General features: G+C 43.2%; 1 pseudogene; it reads right to left on the minus strand.

Annotated features, from left to right (window-relative positions):
• Positions 1–1,913: 1,913 nt before the first annotated feature.
• On the minus strand, positions 1,914–19,521 carry LOC142606343 (cell division cycle protein 48 homolog; annotated as a pseudogene).
• Positions 19,522–19,696: the final 175 nt, after the last annotated feature.

Consider the following 19,696-nt stretch of genomic DNA (forward strand, 5'->3'; position numbering starts at 1 on the left):
GTAGGTCGCTGCCGCTGGCACCATCGTATGGGTTTCCAGTTAGATCTGAAACCCCTTTCCCTCCTCACTTTCTCATCTCTCTCTCTTTATCTGGGTTGAGTTTGTTGTATTTGTTTTGGATTTTTGATAAATTTGAAAAGGGATAAAATGGGTTTGTGAAAGGAAGTTTTTTTGTTTGTGATAAAGAATTTGTTGGGTTTGTGTATAAGGGGATTTGATGGGTTTGTGAAAAATGTTTAGATCTTAGGATTGACATCAAAAATTTGGTTGGTTGTCAGATTTGGAATTCTTTTTTTCTTTGTGAAACTGAAAATTTTGTTTGGTTGCGAAGAAAATGTATAAGAGTATCTTAATTTTCCTTAAAACCAATCTAGGTTCAAAGATGTAGTTCTTCACTAGCTTGAGTCCATTGGTTGCCACGGTTTGTGTGTGTTTTGTGTTTATGTTTGTGTGTTTGGTTGACAAGACAATGCTAGAAAATTTGGGTGTGTGTTGTTATATTTAAATTTGGGTTTGTGTTCATTGTGTTATTGTTGAAGATGAACTCAAATCTAAATTTATGTATTTTTTGAATTTTAATCTTGCTTTTGTCTTTTTTAAATTGATAAATTATTATTTTTTTAAAATTAGATGCTGATGTGACATTTTAAATTTTTGAGCAATCAAACATGTTTAGGGAAGAACATGAATAATATAAACAGTCATGTTCTTCCCTAAAACTAATGAATTTATTTATTTATTTTAATGTTTGTTTTTAATTTAATTAATTAATGTATGTAATTATATTATTTTTTATTCCATTGCCAGCCACATTAGCTTTTGTCATTAGTTGAGTAACGGAAAAAACCTAAATGTTAGGCGTTAATTGATTTAGAGACTAAATGTGGTAAAAACAAAAAGTAGGGACCAAAATGAAAAAAGTGTAACATGTAAGGACTAAAAGTGCATTTACACCAAAAAACTATGGGCAATTTAGAAGAAAAAAAAAAGAAACCTACCAACGGTAATATTTTTGTTTTGAGAAAACGAGTTTGTGCGTTTTGCAACTACAACTCAAAGTTGCCGTGCCAAAACGTAGAAATCCTTTGAGCTGGAAAATGCACTTTTGTATAACGCACTTTTGAAAAAATTTAACAAACACGCATTTTGAGTTTTGGGCTAGAAAACGCATGTTTTGGCCCCTAAATAACCATGCAAAAATTTGGACATTTGTAGCCAATTAGGCCCATAGATTTCTTTTGTTTTTCCAATTCATCACTTAAGTTTTCATCCATAAATAACAATGTTTGAGAACTGAAAACCGGATGTTTAAGTTTAACCCAATAACCCAAGCCTGATAAGTACCAAATGGCAAAAGCAGTAATGGTGGACATGAAAGCCTTGCCTCATTGTGACCCAAAAAGGCATACATTAAGGGTGTGTTTGGTTGGGATGAAAACAGAGGATGGAAAATAGGGAGAGGAAAATAGGATGGCAAATGTTGTTTTCCACTGTTTGGTTGAGGAAGGAAAATAAGAAAGACGGAAAATAGGGGAGAAAGTTTTCCCTGCTCAACCCACTTTTTTTATCCTCTCAAATTGGGAGGAAAATGAAGAGGCAAAAGTGATGAGAAATTCATTTTATACAAATACCCTCTCACCTACCCCTCACATATTATATAATAGGGGTATAATAGTCAATTTATATAAATTACATTTTTCATCCTTCCCTTTTTCTCTCCAACCAAACAAAAGAGTTTTCCACCCTCCCACTTTTCTATCCCTCCAACCAAACACACAAGAAGGAAAACCAAATATTTTCTATCCTCCCATTTTTTCATCCTCCCACAATTTTTCATCCTCCCACTTTCCACTCCAACCAAACGGACCCTAAGTTCAACAGATGTGTCACTGCAGATTTGATAAATATAAAACCTAACTATACAAATCATCTTCATCAACAGCACCACCAGCAGAAGTTGCGAATGGATCAGATCCAATGGTGGCCCCAGCACGTGTCTCAAAGAACCTAAATTCACTTCCAAAACCCCTAGACTGCTGCAAGGTCTGAGCAAATGCCTGGTATTTGCATATATCAGCATCACTAACACTCCTACGGGCAAACTTCATGGACTCCTCAAAATGAGCAGCCCTAATCTCTGCCACTTCATCGTTTTCGTCCTCGTCCATAACCTCAGGATTCTCGCTTCTCCTCCTCTCCTTCTCTATGTCCTGCAATAATAACAATTTCCAAACTTACAGTCAATGTATTTTCAATGGGAACATATACAAATATCTACTCCATTTCAAGCAAAGCAAAGGGCTAAGGTATATGATAATATCATTGCAATTTCGGTCCCATAATGCAAAGGAGCTATCTTGGTTAATAATTGGGTCCACTTTGTTTGAACAGATTCCCTTTTTCACAAGAGCATTGTTTCAATCCTCTTGAGACTATCGCAACCCCCACCCTTCTGCCCCAACAAATAAAGGAACCAAAAGAAACATACTTAAAACAGAGGGAAAAAAAGGAGGGCTGAAACCCCAGACCTCCACCAGGAAGGGTAGTGATATTCCACTTTTGCCATGAACACTAATGGTGCTCAGTTTTCTATCTCCAAGGAATTAAAAGGTCCATTACAATTCAAAATGCATTCCAAAAAAGCCTATAGATGCAAAATGCTAATAAAGCATGGTTAGGACAGAAACAAGATGAGTGATTTTTTTTTTTTTTCCTTTTCATCAATAAGATGAGTGAAAGTATCAAGTCATCCAAAATATGTGCATGCAGGTGAATGATTTTTCCAGGTACTCAAAAGCAATCGTGTAAAGTTAAATCAAGGAAAAGGCAAAAAGAACACCAATATCTGTTTCCCCATCAAAATAACCAAACCTTCTCAAAGCCCCTATCAAAACAACCAAACCTTCTCAAAGCCCGGCCAATGCTATTTGGATGATTTGTAGCCCCAATAAAGATAACTTGGGCCTGAGATTTCAGTCCATCCATAAGAGTCAAAAGCTGTGAAACAATCCTCCTTTCAACTTCACCATGTGTCTTCTCCCACTTAGGAGCAATGCAATCAATCTCATCATTGAAAATGATGGCTGGAGCATTCCTTTCAGCTTCTTCAAACACCTTCCGAAAATTGCTTTCACTCTCCCCAACCAATTTGGACATAATCTCTAGTCCATTAATACTGCAAAAAAATACTCCAGTTTCATTAGCCACAGCTCTACCTATTAACGTCTTTCCAGAACCTTGGGGTCCATAAAGCAAAAAGCCTTTAGGTGGTTTCACACCAATTGATTCAAAAAGCTTGAGGGTGCCTTAGAGGCAGCTCCACTAACTCACGAATCTGAACCATTTGCTTCCGAACTCCACCCACATCATCGTATCCAACTTCATCCAACCTATCTTCATCCTCCCTTCTGACAGGATCCCCCTCATAAAAGATTTTTGTGTCTGGGGAAACCACACAATACTCCCCTGGGTCAATTTCTATAACCTTGAATTGTACACTTTTCATCTGTCCCCTGACAAGGAATAGGTCTCCCTTTCAAGGCGATAAGACTCTAAGAAATACGCTGCAAACCCATCATTGGAACAAAAAGAAAATTTGGAAACAGTATCATATAAGATTTAAAATATATATTTAAAAAAGGATTAAATAGATGGTTAAATACGAAAACTCAAGGATTAAATAACCTTGAACAGAAGCAAATGTCATACACTAAAAGAAAAACAATGCATGATCAAAGTACTTTAAACTATTATGGTCGGGGTTTCAATTTTTCTACTAAAATCAGGTGAAATACACATAAGGATCGATCCTAGGTCCATTTGAGATGAATTGCAACCAATATGTGTTCAGATAGGATTAGACTCACTAAAGAATCAAGAGAAATTAAGATGAAACACAAACTCTATGCTCCATGTTGAACTCCTTAATCCAACTTCAAATTTTTTGGGGAAATACCACCAAAAGAGCTTTTTTTTCCTGCCAGGGTGGGGGAAGGGGACGTTATTTGGTGTAACTAGAAGAAAAATAACTCTTTATCAATTAATATAGGATGTCAAACATGTATGACATAGTTTACATATAAATCTTCAACTAATTGACCACTTGAAAGTTGTATTAAAATTTTATATTGCTGAAACATAATAACAGAGAGCACACAACCTTATTGTATAAAGTGATCATCCATGCAAAATACACGTGCCGTCATGTGGTGTGGGGTCGATGAATCCACATCAGAGACCCCATTTTTTATTTAGCAAGAAAAAAAAGGGATCATCTGTGCAAAATATAGAAACAGAGTTATACTTCAGCAGATATTTCAAAGCCAGGTAAGAAGCAACAGCCCCACACAACCCTATTGTATAAAGAGATCATCCATGCAAAATACACATGCCGTCAAGGGCGGAACCACGTTGCCCCTTGGGGGGGCCGTGGCCCCTGCAAAAAAAAAAAAAAAAAAGTCCAAGCATATGAAGAAATTTTACTTGGGCCCCCCAATCATGCAAACCCCCCCCCCCTCCCATTTCTTATCAATACTTTTATACTTCAATTGACTCCATTGACTCCAGGCACCATCTCCAAGTTTCAAGGCCTTTTTATCTTCTAATAAAACAAAATATGGCCCACAGCCCACATATATTTAAATACCCAAACGCTATCCAATAAAACATCACTTTATCACCCATTCTCCAACTCAAAATCAGAAACTTCCTAACCCTTTCTTTTGTTTCTCTTTACTCTTTTCTTGTCTGTGTACACGCCAAACCCAAATACCACTGTCCACTCCATTGGTTCCAGCAACCCCTAAACAAAACAAAACCATCAGCTCAGCTCAACCCTCTTCTCAAACTCAGTCCTCACAATCCCAAAAAGATAATTGACCATTATTTTCTTTCTTCTTGCTTTCTTAAAATAAATCATTCAAAGCAGGAGCATAGCAGAGGGTGAGTTTTCAGTTTCTGTTTCATCTCTTTTTAGTGTTTTTTTTTTTCCTCAACTATCTACACTTAAATATTCACATGCTCTTTAATTTTTGATAGATTTTTAGAGAAATATATGGTTGAAAGCTTGGGCAAGAGGAGGTTGTTTGTGATGACTGATGAGTCTTGAAGGGAAGATAAACAAGGGCGAAGTGAAGATAAAGTTTCTAAGGTAATTTTTTTATTTTTTTATTACCTATTTTTGATTAGTTAGATATCATGTGGCATTAGGTGTTCACTGCTGTTAAATTGTTTGGTTTATGTTGTGTAATTATGTTTTTAATTTTTGTCTTTGTTAGTTTAATTTTTGCTTTTGTTTGAGGGGTTGTTCTTAATTAAAAGAAATTAAAATAGAGGAAAATTTTAATAGTAAGAATGGTGATGGGTTGACTATTTAAATTATAGTGAAAATTTTGTTTTTTCTTAAGTATGAATTGTAAGTGCACAATTGCACCTGGCCCCAAGAACAGTTACGGGCTCAGGCCCAATGAGCCTTAAACAATATGAATTTGTAGAGTGTGGGCTTGAAACCCAGGTTAGAAGTGTGTGAGGATTAAATGACAAGCCAAAGATTGCAAACACTCAAAAACAACGGGGAATATTGTAAATCAACCTCCTCGGACGAAGCCAAGAGTTGTTCTAATATTATCTCTTTCTCTTTCTTCTTTTCCTTTCTTTTTTGATTACAAAAAGGTGGGCCCCGATTCCTGTTCTAGGTTGCTCCTTAAATACTCCTCTCTTTGATACTTTGTACACGTGTTGCCCCAACTCCCCCTTAGCCTAGATATTTCTTTTCTCAGTGCCTTTGAATAGTAACCAGAAGTTTCCCTTCCACTGTTCAGGTGTCACTTCCCCATTAATGCGGCCAGGGTGGTGGTAGGTGCGGGTCTTTAATGTGGAGGTGGTACTTTTATCTTTGGTATTTCTCTAACATCGGTGCTTCCGGGACATTCAAGGGTTCACCCTTTTAACCATTTGTATTGACGGTGTCATTCCCTAACCTTTACCATGAAGTCCCGGGTTCTCCGGTGTCCGTCCGAGGGGAAGTTCACCCTCGGCTGGATCCTCGGATCCTCGGCAAATGGGCCGACCCGCAGTACTAACAGATTCCAAACCCATGAGCAGGTCGGCCTTCCTTAGCACGGCCCAAAAGGCCCACATTCCCATCAGGATCTTTTTACTCCCCACAATAGCCCCTAAAAACTCTAATTTTCAACGTCCGAGGAGAAAAATAGGGTTTTGATCCGACGAGAACCTACTCCACACACTTTGTGAGTGATGGCACGTGTGGAAATCGTTTCGCGTCCCAGAAGATGCCACTTGGCGGTTTTATTTTCAACAACGCGCGCATTTATTACTACAAGTTACACTTTGTCCCCCACGTTCAACGGCGAGATGGGCATCCAACGGCCCTCGTTACTCCACGAAAATTTGGGCGGGATAAATATAATTTCGAGGCCGCTTTTCCGCACGCCATGACGCTTCGGGAACCTGCGCCTTCATTTAATTCCCTAGGGGTTAATCCCATCAAAACATCAGCCATCATACTTTACCTGCAGAAAACCGTGGAAATTTGCACACCTTCAACTTTGTAAGTTTTTGTTCTTTCTATTCTTAACCTTTTCTCCTCGGTCCTTGTCCTCGGCTGTCACTATAAGCATTCTCCCTCTTAGAGTTTAATCTTTCGTTCCTCTCCGTAATGGGAAGATTCAAGTGTTTAGTTGATACCGCCGCCGGGATGGAAGGCTTTAGGGCCAAGTACGTATTCCCGGCGACGTAGGTCTAGAATATTGTCAATGGCGGAAGCGTGGCCGATTCTAGGAAAGAGGAGAGGTTATCACCCCAATGATAGCCTTTATAGAGGGTGGGATGGCCCTCCCAATGAAACCTCGTAACTAGGGGAGTACCTTCGCAACCATCGGTTGTGTCCCGATCGTTGCCTCCCAAACGTTTTTAGAGTTTTGGGTAGCGTTGATGCTCTAAACGAGCAAATGGGTCTAAACCTCTCCTGGCATGATGTCGTTTTTCTGTACGAGTCCCATAAACTCTCCAATGTAGGTTACTACATTAAGTCTCGTTCTAGTGTCGTTAGGTTAATCTCCTGTCTGCCCAAATCCAACAAAGGCATGAAGGACAACCACCTGATCGTCTCTGGGAACTGGCACGACGGCCTCCACTGCCCAGTTGAGTGGGGGGACCCAGGTGCGATGCCATAGGATTAATCTCCCCACAACACAACTTCCTCTAACACACACAAAAATGAGTATTCATAATTACTTAAACTTATTACATATCTGTGTGAATCTGATCAGGCTTGTTTGTTTTGACGTCTTTTTTGCAGATAAGCAACACGTGCGCCCTCGTTTAGTCACCGTAACATCGCGAGACCCTAAACCAGTACTTCGCTCGAGGTGTTCGTTAGTGAAGACTTACAACTCGTGAGCTGCTCATCTCATTCCCGGGGTACACTCCCATATCCTCGGACTTCCAGGAGATAGAGAACGCCATAATTGCGGGTGACCGAAGACGAAGGAGAATAAACGTAGCCCGGCCCCACTTTTTGGACGACCGCGAGCTCCCTGATGCCCCCCACACTGTGTTGTTCAACCAACCCATAGCGGCAATTCCCCTCGCCATGCACTCTCAGGCAACTATTATTCCAGAAGAGCAGGTGTCTTCTTCACATACACTAGACGAGGAGATAGATCAATTCCATTTTGAAGACACCGAGAGACCTCGAGGGAATCAGTTCGTCGTACTCTCCGACGAGGAGGAGGAAGCCACCGAGGCCTCTGGAATTGTAGGGTTTGTAGTTGCCCTACCCGAGGACGAATCGAGGAAGATATGGGCGGTGGATGAAGGGTCTCCTAACCAATAGAGCCGCGAAGGTTATGGCGAAAAAGACGGGGGACGTCCCAAGTTCCCCCATCTTTGCCACCTCCCCCTCCTCCAATCGAGCCAAAACTTCCCGAGGATCCCAAGAAAAAGAGAAAGGGGGATATTGGGGGACGATCGGTAAGGACCCCGAAACCACGACAACAACTCCCACCGGTTCGGCGGCGAAGGCTGGACAAAGGCAAGGGTAGGGCCCGCTCGGGTTGAAAGCGGGGAAATCAGGGAAGAGGCCGAAGTGCGCCGAGCACCACCACCGGGTCCCCCGACTTAAGACGGACGGCGCACCCATCTGCCAATCCAAAACAGGGCGGTTCAACAAGGCCATGCCCACCACTTGGCCGAAGTGTTGGAGCGCCTCTTCTGTTGCCCAAGGACATGGAGACCTTGGAAAAAATGAGCCGGCCACAACTATTCCTCTCTTTAAAAAGGGATTTGCCGTAAGTTTACCACTTTTTAGGAAGATTCCACTTTTAACAATATTCGTAAGTTTGCTTACTATTCCTGATTCCATCACACTTTGTTACGAGCCATTCGTAGGAGGTCTTTGTAGCCGAGAAATTTATAGAAGATACTCGGAAGAAGGCCGGGATCGAGCCGGAGATTAAGTGGAGACAAAGAAGTCCAGGCACAGCTCTTTGCGAGAATGAAAAGCTTACCTCGGAGGTGGGCCGGGCGGAGAGAGAAAAATGGGGTCGAGTCAAACTTGAAGACTATGAAGACCCAGATAGAAGGGCAGCGCAAGCTCCTTCGCGAAAAAGATGATGAGCTCGCCCGAGTCCAACGGGAACGCTCGGATTTGGAAAAAGAACTTGCGCTGAGGAAGGAAGAAGCCAGCTCATTCCAACTCTCTCTACGGGCCGCCAAGGGCGGGGTTTCGAGGAAGGGGTAGCAACCACCGAGGAGCAGCTGACAGAGGACTTCGCGGCTTTGTGCCGGGAGTACTGTTAGAAAGTCTGGGGGGAAGCTTTAAACGTAGCAGGAGTTCCTCTATCCTCGGATCTGAGGAAGTTCGAGAACGTTTGGCTTCCCCTGGAGATACAGGAAATTGAAAAGGCTCCTACTGCTACTCCTACCCCTGAGACAACTCTTCCTGCTCTTCCTCCCACGGTCCCGAAGCCAATTCCAGATCCTACAGAACCTTCGGGTTCCAATAAAGACAAGGAAGGAGGCGGAGATGCCGAGAAGGGCCTTAGCCAAGCCATGGAATCCAATGTCCCTCCAACGAAAGTAGCAGACAAAGGACAAAAGGTTACGTCTCTCCTTTTGAGTTGGAGCTGAAAAGACGAGAGGGAACCAGCACTTCGGCAGATCCTCCTCCAAAAGCTCAGGACCTAACTTAGGGCTTCTCTTTCTCCATGTTCAGCCTTTATATGTAATGCATGTCCAAATGATTAATGAAGAACAACTTTATTTGATTTTCACCCGTGTTGCATCTGTTTTTACTTTATTCTTTTTATACTTATCGCAAAAGTTTCCCATTAATACATAGCAAAAGTTTCTCAGAGTAAACAAATCTAACTCCAAGGATTGCACAATCATAACTTCCACATAATTACGCGCATGTTATTAAAGATTTAACAGAAGGTGACATGGTTGAGATATTTAAACAATGCCTTGATTAAAAAAGAAGAAAAGACCTCATATAACGATCAAACCCTTGTAATGTATAGCACCGTTTCTAGTAGGATGTAAGGTCTGAGGACCATTCCTTACACAAATTTGCTTATCACTTAAAGATATGAAACTTAAGATCCGAGTTAATAAACAGTAACGCCTTAACACCCAGACATAATAAGGAGTTAACTTTGATCAAAGTCGTGGTCCGAAGATAACACTTAACCAATTTTCCGTTTGATTCTTAAAAATTGTAACTTCAAATGTTATATTTCCCAAAGCAGGAGGTCCGAAGACCGGCATAACTAAGGTTCTGTTTAACAAATGACAAGACATCAATTTCCACAAGGTTTGTGGTCCGAGGACCGCACTTATCCAAGTTTCTATTTGATTCTTACAAACGATAACCTCAAATGTTAATTTTCCCAAAGCAGGAGGTCCGAGGACCCGGCCTAACTAAGGTTCTGTTTAACAAATGACAAGACATCAATTTCCACAAGGTTTGTGGTCCGAGGCTCGCACTTAACCAAATTTACGTTTGATTCTTAAAAATGACAACCTCAAATGTTAATTTTCCCAAAGCGGAGGTCCAAGACCCGGCTAACTAAGGTTCTCGTTTAACAAATGACAAGACATCAATTTCCACAAGGTTTGTGGTCCGAGGACTGCACTTAACCAAGTTTCTGTTTGATTCTTAAAAATGACAACCTCAAATGTTAATTTTCCCAAAGCGGGAGGTCGAGGACCCGGCCTAACTAAGGTTGTTTAACAAATGACAAGACATCAATTTTCACAATGTTTGTGGTCCGAGGACCGCACTTAACCAAATTTCGTTTGATTCTTAAAAATGACAACCTCAAATGTTAATTTTTCCAAAGCAGGAGGTCCGAGGACCCGGCATAACTAAGGTTCTGTTTAACAAATGACAAGACATCAATTTCCATAAGGTTTGTGGTCCGAGGACTGCACTTAACCAAGTTTCTGTTTGATTCTTAAAAATGACAACCTTAAATGTTAATTTTCCCAAAGCAGGAGGTCCGAGGACCCGGCCTAACTAAGGTTCTGTTTAACAAATGACAAGACATCAATTTCCACAAGGTTTGTGGTCCGAGGACTGCACTTAACCAGGTTTCTGTTTGATTCTTTTAGAATAATAGCTTCAAGCGTTAGAGATACTCATAACTTTGAGATGTTAGCTGACAAAAGCAAATTTCATTAATAATAATACCTTCTAAGATTATTTACATTCCATGGGCGTGGTACAATTTTTTCATCTAGATCAACTAGCCGATATGACCCTATGCCTGCTACTGAAACAATGCGATAAGGGCCTTCCCAGTTGGGTCCTAGCTTACCCCAAGCTGGGTTTTTAGAGGTGCCAACAACTTTTCTTAGCACAAGATCACCAAGTGCAAGTGGCCTTAGCCTCAGGTGGGCATCATATCCTCGTTTTAACTTCTGTTGATAGTAAGCCATTTGAACCATAGCTGCCTCGCGTCGTTCCTCAAGTAAATCAAGACATTTCTCCAGGAGTCCATCGTTATTCTCCGGGCTAAAAGAACTTGTCTTTGGGGTAGGAAAACCAGATTCCAAATGTATGACCGCCTCGGCTCCATAAGTCATAGAGAATGGCGTTTCTCCAGTGGACCTGCGCGGTGTGGTCCGATACGTCCACAGAATGTGAGGGAGCTCTTCTACCTATCTGCCTTTCGCATCGTCCAACCTTTTCTTCAGCCCACTGACAATGACCTTGTTAACGGCCTCGGCTTGTCCATTTCCTTGAGGATAAACTGGGGTGGAATATCTATTTATGATACCCATGTCACCACAATACTTCCTAAAAGCCTTACTATCGAACTGGACACCATTGTCTGAGATGAGTGTGTGTGGTATTCCGAATCTAGTGACGATGTTTTTCCAGACGAACTTCTTGGAGTCAACATCTCTAATATTTGCTAAGGGCTCGGCCTCAACCCATTTAGTGAAATAGTCTGTTCCCACGAGAAGCCATCTTTTGTTACCTGTTGCCCTTAGGGAATGGCCCAACTATGTCTAGTCCCCACGTGCGAAGGGCCAAGGACTGGAAAGGGGGTTAAGAACTCCTCCAAAGGTTGATGAATATTAGGGCGAACCTCGACACCGATCGCATTTCCCCTGGCATAGTCTTGAGCCTCCCCTTGCATATTGGGCCACCAATAACCCTAAATTAGAGCTCTGTGGGCTAAGGATCTTCCCCGGTGTGGCCGCCACAAATCCCTTCTCAGTTCTTCCGAAGCCCTTCCGTTGAGTCGGGGTGTACACACAACAAGTACGGTCCCGAAAAGGATCGTTTGTACGATTTCGGTCCTCGGACAACCAGGAAACGCGGCGCCTTTCGGCGTATCTTATACGCTTCAGATTTGTCTTCAGGAAGGACATCATTCCTAAGAAAAGATATGACCGGGTCAATCCAACTAGGTCCAGGCCTTATTAGATGGATGCGAGGTGCGTCGGCAATGACAACAGAGGGTTTTAGTAAATCCTCAACGAGAATAACCCTGGGTAAACCTTGAGCCGAGGTAGTTGCCAGCGTGGCTAAGGAGTCTGCATGGGTGTTTCCGCTCCGAGAGATATGGGTTAAGGCGAAGGAGTCAAATTCGGCAACTGGCGTTTGATCTCGGGCCAAATATTCTCGCATTCTCGGGGTCTCTAGCCTCCATGGTCCCCACACCTCGGCCGACCACCAGTTGAGAGTCCGAGAAGACATGGACTTCCTTTCCACCCATCTTACGTACCGTCTGCATGCCCACCAAGACTGCTTCATACTCGGCCTCATTGTTAGTAGCCGAGAAGGCCAATCTTAAAGATTTTTCAAAGACAATTCCTTTAGGAGACATTAGAACAAGTCCAATACCAGACCCTCTCTGATTAGCAGCCCCATCCACATACACTTTCCAAGCCGAGGCACTGCGGCGTGATCACTCCAACCGGATTTTGCATCCATGTGTGCTTCCTTCGAGCTTCTTCTAGCAATGGTTCGGCTTCTACCACCAAGTCGGCGGGGACCTGGCCTTTCACCGAGGTGCGAGGCTTGTACTTAACATCAAAAGCCCCAAGATGGTCCCCCACTTTGCTATCCTTCCCGAGTGTAGTCGCACTACGTAATCGCCTTAAGGGGCACCGGGTCTAACAACCCGCGTGCGAGACTCGAAAATAATGGGGAAGCTTTCGCGTGGCATGAACCACGGTCGGAGCGCTTTCTCTGAGGTTGATAACGCACCTCGGCATCACCTAAAGACTTACTAACATAATATACCGGTCTTTGCACCCGTTATCATCTCTTATCGGGACCAGCCGGCCGCGTGGACGGCCGCCACCGCGATAAGCAAACAAAATCTCATGTGCCTTCGGACGAGACGGAATGGGTGGCCGAGAAAGATATTGCTTGAGCTGTTGAAAAGCTAACTCGCTCAGTCCTCGGTCCATTGGAAACCCTTTCCACTTATTCAACGAGTTGGAAGAAAAGGACGACACCGGTCGGTGACCGAGATATGAATATTCAAAGGCAGCAATCATTCCCGTTAGCTTCTGGATTTCTTTTGGGTTCCGAGGAGGCTGCAAGTCTTGAATAGCCTTGACCTGCTCCGGATTTACCTCTATGCCTCTATGAGTAATCATGTAACCCAAAAAATTTTCAGGCCCCACGCCGAAAGAGCACTTTGAGGCGTTGAGGCGCAACTTGTACTTTCTTAGTATCCGAAAAGTGTCGGCCAAATCTTTCACGTGTGAGGGTATTGTTTTGCTTTTCACCACCATATCGTCAACATATACCTCAATGGTTTTCCCCATTTGCTGTTCGAACATTCTGGTCATCATTCTTTGATAGGTAGCCCCAGCATTCTTTAAGCCGAATGGCATGACCTTATAATGATAATTCCCGCGTCGGTGTAATGAAGGCGGTTTTCTCTGGTCCTCTAATGCTAAGGGAATACGGTGGTAACCCCGGAAGGCGTCCAAAAAACTCATCCGGGGGATGTCCGATAGTGGCATCCACCGGTTGATCAATACGTGGCATTGGGAACGAATCTTTGGGACAGCCTTGTCGGATCGTTGAAGTCCACACATACCACTCCACGTTCCATTCTTCTTTTTGACAACAACCGCATGGGCCAACCACTCGGGGTAGAAAACCTCTTTGATAGCACCAACTCTTTTAAGTTTAAGAACCTCTTCCTTCACGCCCTCGGAATGTTCCCTGGAAGATCGCCGAGGTGGGCCGCCTTCTAGGAACGATATTTGGATTGACATTTAAGTGATGACAAATGAAGCTCGGATCAACGCCGGAGCTTCGCATAAGGATCCCACGCAAAAACATCAACATTGTCCTTCAAGAATTCTAACAATTCCATCTTCTCTTGGTGTGGCAAAAGTATACCGACCTTGAAGAACCTCTCTGGGTCATCGGCTACTGGAAACTTCTCCAACTCCTCACAATATGTCTCCTCCCCTGTCGCCATCCTGCGGATGAACGGGAGCGGTTAATTGCTATAAACCTTTGGTGATCGAGCCGAAGATTCGGCCTCACGTCCGATGCGAGGACGGCCGGCCGATATACATTGCCCGGCCACCGATTGGTCACCGAGGACTTCTTCAACACATTCCCCGAGGAAATTTAACTTTAACATGCAAGGTAGAGGAGACGGCTCCAAGAGCGTGCGCCCATGGCACGGCAAGGATGGCTGTATATGGGGAGTACGCGTCAACCACAATAAAGTCCACCTCGACCATTTCGGCGGATTGAACGGGCAAACGAATCTGTCCTTCGGCACAACGGCTCTCCCTTCAAAACTTATGAGCGGCGAATCATAAGGAGTAAGATCTTCCAACTTCAACCTTAACCCCTTGAATAGATCGTGGTACATGATATCCGCACCGCCGCCCCGGTCTATCATCACCCTTCTCACATCATAGTTCCCTATCCTCGAGGGTGACCACAGAGCATCGTCGTACGGGCCGGATGGTCCCTACCTTATCCTCCTCGAAAAAACCTAGGACGGGCAAAGTGCCCTTCAACCTCTTCGGCCTGCTACCCACGTCCTCGGCCTGAGGATGGGAAACCGCCATCACTCTAGTGGGACATGAGCCGGTTCTACCAGGTGCCGCGAAGATAACATTAATTGTTCCCAATGCTGGCCGAGATGAATTATTCCTCTGGTTGTTTGAGCCAACTTGGTGACACCCGCCCAGCTGGCCGACACAAGTCTTGCTTCAACTTTCCCTCAGCCGACGAGTTGTTCCAGATGGTTCCACGGGATCCGACGGTTCTCGGTAGTGTGGCCCACATCCTGATGGTACTGACAAAAGAGGTTTTGGTTTCTTTTCGCAGGGTCCCCTGCCATCTTACTGGGCCATCTGAAGAAGGGCTCTTTACGAACTTTCTCTAGAAACTGATGCACTGGTTCTCGGAACACAGTATTTACACTGAGTCTGCGCCGAGCCGGATTACCCGAAGTAATCCCTCCGCTTGTTGTTGTGATATCAGTCCGACCTGAAATCCCTTCTCTCCCGCGGATAACCTTCTCATTTCCCTTCCCCGCTTCGAAAGTCTTCCTCTGCCACTTTTGTACTCGTCAATACGATCCATAAGGCGACGTACTGTTGCCGGACGGGCTTTTTCGTCAAAGACTTTCTTAGGTCGTGGTCGGTAGGAAGACCTACCTTAAAGTGTATTAAGCGCCACCTCATCAAAATCACCATCTATTTCGTTAAACATTTCCCGGTATCGGTCGGAGTATGCTTTCGGCGTCTCCCTTCCTTCATGGCCATGGATAGCGGCGAGTCCAATGGCCGAGGGACTCTGCTACACGTAATGAACCGCGAAGCGAATGCCCTGGTTAGCTCCCCGAATGAGCCTACGGACCCCGATTTGAGACCGTTAAACCATCTCGTAGCCACGGGTCCCAACTCGGAGGGGAAAACTTTACACATCGAGTCTCATTGTGAGAGTGCACGCCATCCTCTGGTTGAAGTGACTCACGTGCTCCACCGATCGTCCGGCCATTATAGATGGTAAAGGTGGGGCCGGGTGAACCTCCCGGGAAGCCTCCCCTCTCAATCCTCCGTGAAAATGGAGATTTAGAGAGTTGGTGCAACGCCCTACTCATAGTATCGTTGCCTAAGCCCCTAGAACGAAGCTTCTTACGTCGGCGGGTTGGGCGCGGTTGTCCTCCTCACCGAGGACGTTGCACCGGTGGGGGAGCGCGACCTCGAGCCGTAGCCACCTCCCCTATCCTTCTCCAAGGAAGAATTAGACGAGGACGGTGAAAACTTACGTTTAGCACGGCGCAACTTTCTCTTCAAACGATTGATTTCCTTCGCATGGATTTAGAACCCTCCTCGTGGGTGGTGCTACCCCGCTACGAGTATGGCTAGCGCCGGGTATTCGTATGGACACTCCCTTCACGATCCCTTCGACGTTCAAGACGTTCGAAATGATCTTCCGGTTGTGATCCACTGTGACTCTGCATGGTGAGAGCCTAAACTGCCATAATGTTCCTACCTCTTCTGCAGACTAGATTTCCACGTACGCGCCGATTGTAAGTGCACGGTGCACCCGCCCCCAGAAACGGTTACGGGCTCGGGCCCAGAGCCTTAAACAATATGAATTTGTAGAGTGTGGGCTTGAAACCCAGGTTAGAAATGTGTGAGGATTAAATGACAAGCCAAAGATTGCAAACACTCAAAAACAACGGGGAATATTGTAAATCAACCTCCTCGGACGAAGCCAAGAGTTGTTCTTATATTATCTCTTTCTCTTTCTTCTTTTCCTTTCTTTTTTGATTACAAAAAGGGGGGCCCCGATTCCTGTTCTAGGTTGCTCCTTAAATACTCCTCTCTTTGATACTTTGTACACGTGTTCCTTTACTTCCTTAGCCTAGATATTTCTTTTCTCGGTGCCTTTGAATAGTAACCGAAGTTTCTTCCATCGTTCGGTGTCACTTCCGTTAATGCGGCCAGGGGTGGTAGGTGCGGGGTCTTTAATGTGGAGGTGGCGCTTTATCTTTTGGTATTTCTCTAACATCGGTGCTTCCAGGACATTCAAGGGTTCACCCCTTTTAACCATTGGTCTTGACCGTGTCATTCCCTAACCTTTACCATGAAGTCCCGGGTTCTCCGGTGTCCGTCCGAGGGGAAGTTCACCCTCGGCTGGATCCTCGGATCCTCGGTAATTGGGCCGACCCGCAGTACTAACAGATTCCAAAACCATGAGCAGGTCGGCCTTCCTTAGCACGGCCCAAAAGGCCCACATTCCCATTAGGATCTTTTTACTCCCCACATGAATAACATCCATATTATAAAAAATTTATTTTTTAAAGTTCTTTCAGGTTAATTTTTTAGTCATATATTCTTAAAGCTAAAGGAATTATGAGCAAATGAAAAACAATTAATGCATTCTTTAAGAAAAAAGATATTAGCGATTCAGAAATTTCATATTCAATAAACATATGATTTATATTTTTTATATCAATACTTCGAATCAGCCCCTCTATGTAAAAATTCCTGGCTACGCCCCTGCGTGCCGTCATGTGGTGTGGGGTCGACAAATCCACATCAAAGACCCCCTTTTTTATTCAACAAGAAAAAAAGGGATCATCCGTGCAAAATACGGAACATTGTTATACTTCGGCAAATATTTCAAAGCCGGGTAAGAAGTAACAGCCCAATTGAAGGCAAAGCTTTTACTTCACCACAAGCTATAAAGTATAAACATTTTAGCGGTAGATAATTTCTTCATTGGAGAGAGAGAGAGAGCCTGATTAAAATACATGTACAAAAATTCACTAAAAATGCATTATAACTTCATTACTACCGAATAAATCACTATGAAAGGGAAGATAGCAACAAAAAAAGACCAGCACACTTTGCTGTTTGACAAAAGACATCAAAGGAAGAAAATGTTTTCCACAATGCATGTTAAAAACTCACGTTTCAGGTATGTGTCGAACAGATTGCCTGTAACAACTTCTACAGTATCACCAACAGGCAGTATGTGGACATACTTCCCATACTTAACATCAGGGCACTGGTGCACAGATACAACATCCCCAAGCCGGACCCTCAGATTTGATGTTAACCTTGTTCATCCTAATCTTTGGCTCCCCACATGTTTCATCAGGAATAGCAATGCAGATTGTGTCCTTCCACTTCTTTACCTGCCATCCAGTTCATCAAATGTAAATAAAACACACAGCACATTAAACCAAGAACAAACATTGTGAAACAGACTGTCAGGAGCTCAAAAATGAACCAAAAATGATTCCCATCCTTAGGAATCACAAACACTACATTTATACATTTTATAGAAACAGATACCCAAACAGATACAACCGAACAATCACAACAATTACTAAAGTGCAAAAACCAAGTTTTAGTCTGCTGGAAGTTGCAAGAGTAGTGTCCCAAGCCCCTACAACTTTGTTGTAAATTCTCAACACGCTTTATCCTATTCTTACCCAAAAAAAAAAAAAAAAAAAAAAAAGTAGAGAAGGAGAAATTTGAGGAGCAGACTTTTCTGTGCAAAAGTGGGATTCAACTTGGAGTTTCAATAATTTGGGAAAGACCAGGAATCAGAGCTGAATAATTCTGATTCCATAATGCTAACAAACATCTTATGGCATTCAAAGCATCCATTGTCCTACCCAGATACGGCTCATAATCATGAATAAAACTCCATTATTTGGCCAAAAAAATAATGTACTCAAAGATTCCCAAACAGTCAATCCCCTAAAAACTTCATAGTTTTGAAATGAAGTGGTACGCATTAGCCAAACCCAAACTATAAAAGGCTTATATCAAACCAAACCCACAAACAAAGTTCACAAAAAAAACACACCACAACAACAATTCACCCAAAAAAAAACGCAAAGCGAGACTTCAGGAACCAAATTTAAAAATAAAAAACATAAAAATCCCTTAAATCTGATACCTTGATGAGAATCGTGTCGCCACGGAAAAGTTGGAGCTTCTGTATGGTATCAAGGTGCAAAGCAACGAAGGAGTTGTCGTCGTAGACTGCCTCGTCAACAAGAAGCCGATTCAGCATCTTTTTCCTCTCTAGAATCGCCATCAAGAAGTCCTTCCCCAACTTCCTGAAAAATCACAACCACACTCGGATACATTTACGCCGCTGTGATGCCACCGTATCTTCCAACGATGTCATTTTTGGGAGTAATCCAAGTACTGCCTCTGAGGCTGAGGCTCCAACAACAATTGAGACTAAGCTTCCAACACAACGCCGGCTAAGGTTGAGATTCCACGCCAGTATCGGGTATGTTTTTCTTACATTTTCAACTTTTAAATCTAGGTTTTAGGTTAGTCGTCTAACTTTTGTTGGACTCTCATTGCGCAGAGTGAACCTCTTCAAAGTACTCAGATTTATTTGTAAAATTGTATATATTGATTTGCAAAAAAAAACCAAAAAGGTTTATTTTTTTCAAATAAAAAATTTATCTGCAAGCCGTAGTGATTATATTTTGCTAGATCTTAGCGGCTTAGATGAGTTTCTTACTCATCTATATCATTTTGTCGAGACCAACACAATGGACTTTCTGGAGACCAACAAGTGTACAGAGTTCTTGCTTGAGACAAGAACTATGACAGATAACAAGTAGTTTTTTTTTTTTTCCTTTTTAAATTTAATAATTTTTTTTTTAAAAAAAATCCTATTTTAATTTCAGACATGCACATTTACTACACTTTTTGAAGAAGAGTGCCCAATCTTGCGGATTAGGATGGTTGGAGGCAACCACAATCACTCTTGCTATTCCAGTTGACTGGTCATTTTGATCATTGATATGCGGGTTGGTCTCAATTCGGTAAGAAATTACTTGATGTTCTAGTAAACATGATATCACTTTCATCGAGCATCTGGCTAGTACTTTGGAGAGGCAACAATAGCTAACGAGGCACCTACAAGTCTTGCTAGACCATCCTGGTTCATGATTACCCTCGACTTGGTTCATGACTAGATGATCCAGCAAGACCATCCTGGTTCATGATTACCCTCGACTTGGTTCATGACTAGATGATCCAGCAAGACCTATAGGTGTCTCGTCAGCTATTGTTACCTCTGCAAAGTACCAGTCAGATGGTCAGTGAAAGTGATATCATGTTCTACTAGAACATCAAGTAATTTCTTACCGAATTGAGACCAACCCGCACATCCATGATC

The sequence above is a fragment of the Castanea sativa genome, chromosome 8, assembly GCF_040712315.1.
Source record: "Castanea sativa cultivar Marrone di Chiusa Pesio chromosome 8, ASM4071231v1".
NCBI classification, from domain to species: domain Eukaryota; kingdom Viridiplantae; phylum Streptophyta; class Magnoliopsida; order Fagales; family Fagaceae; genus Castanea; species Castanea sativa.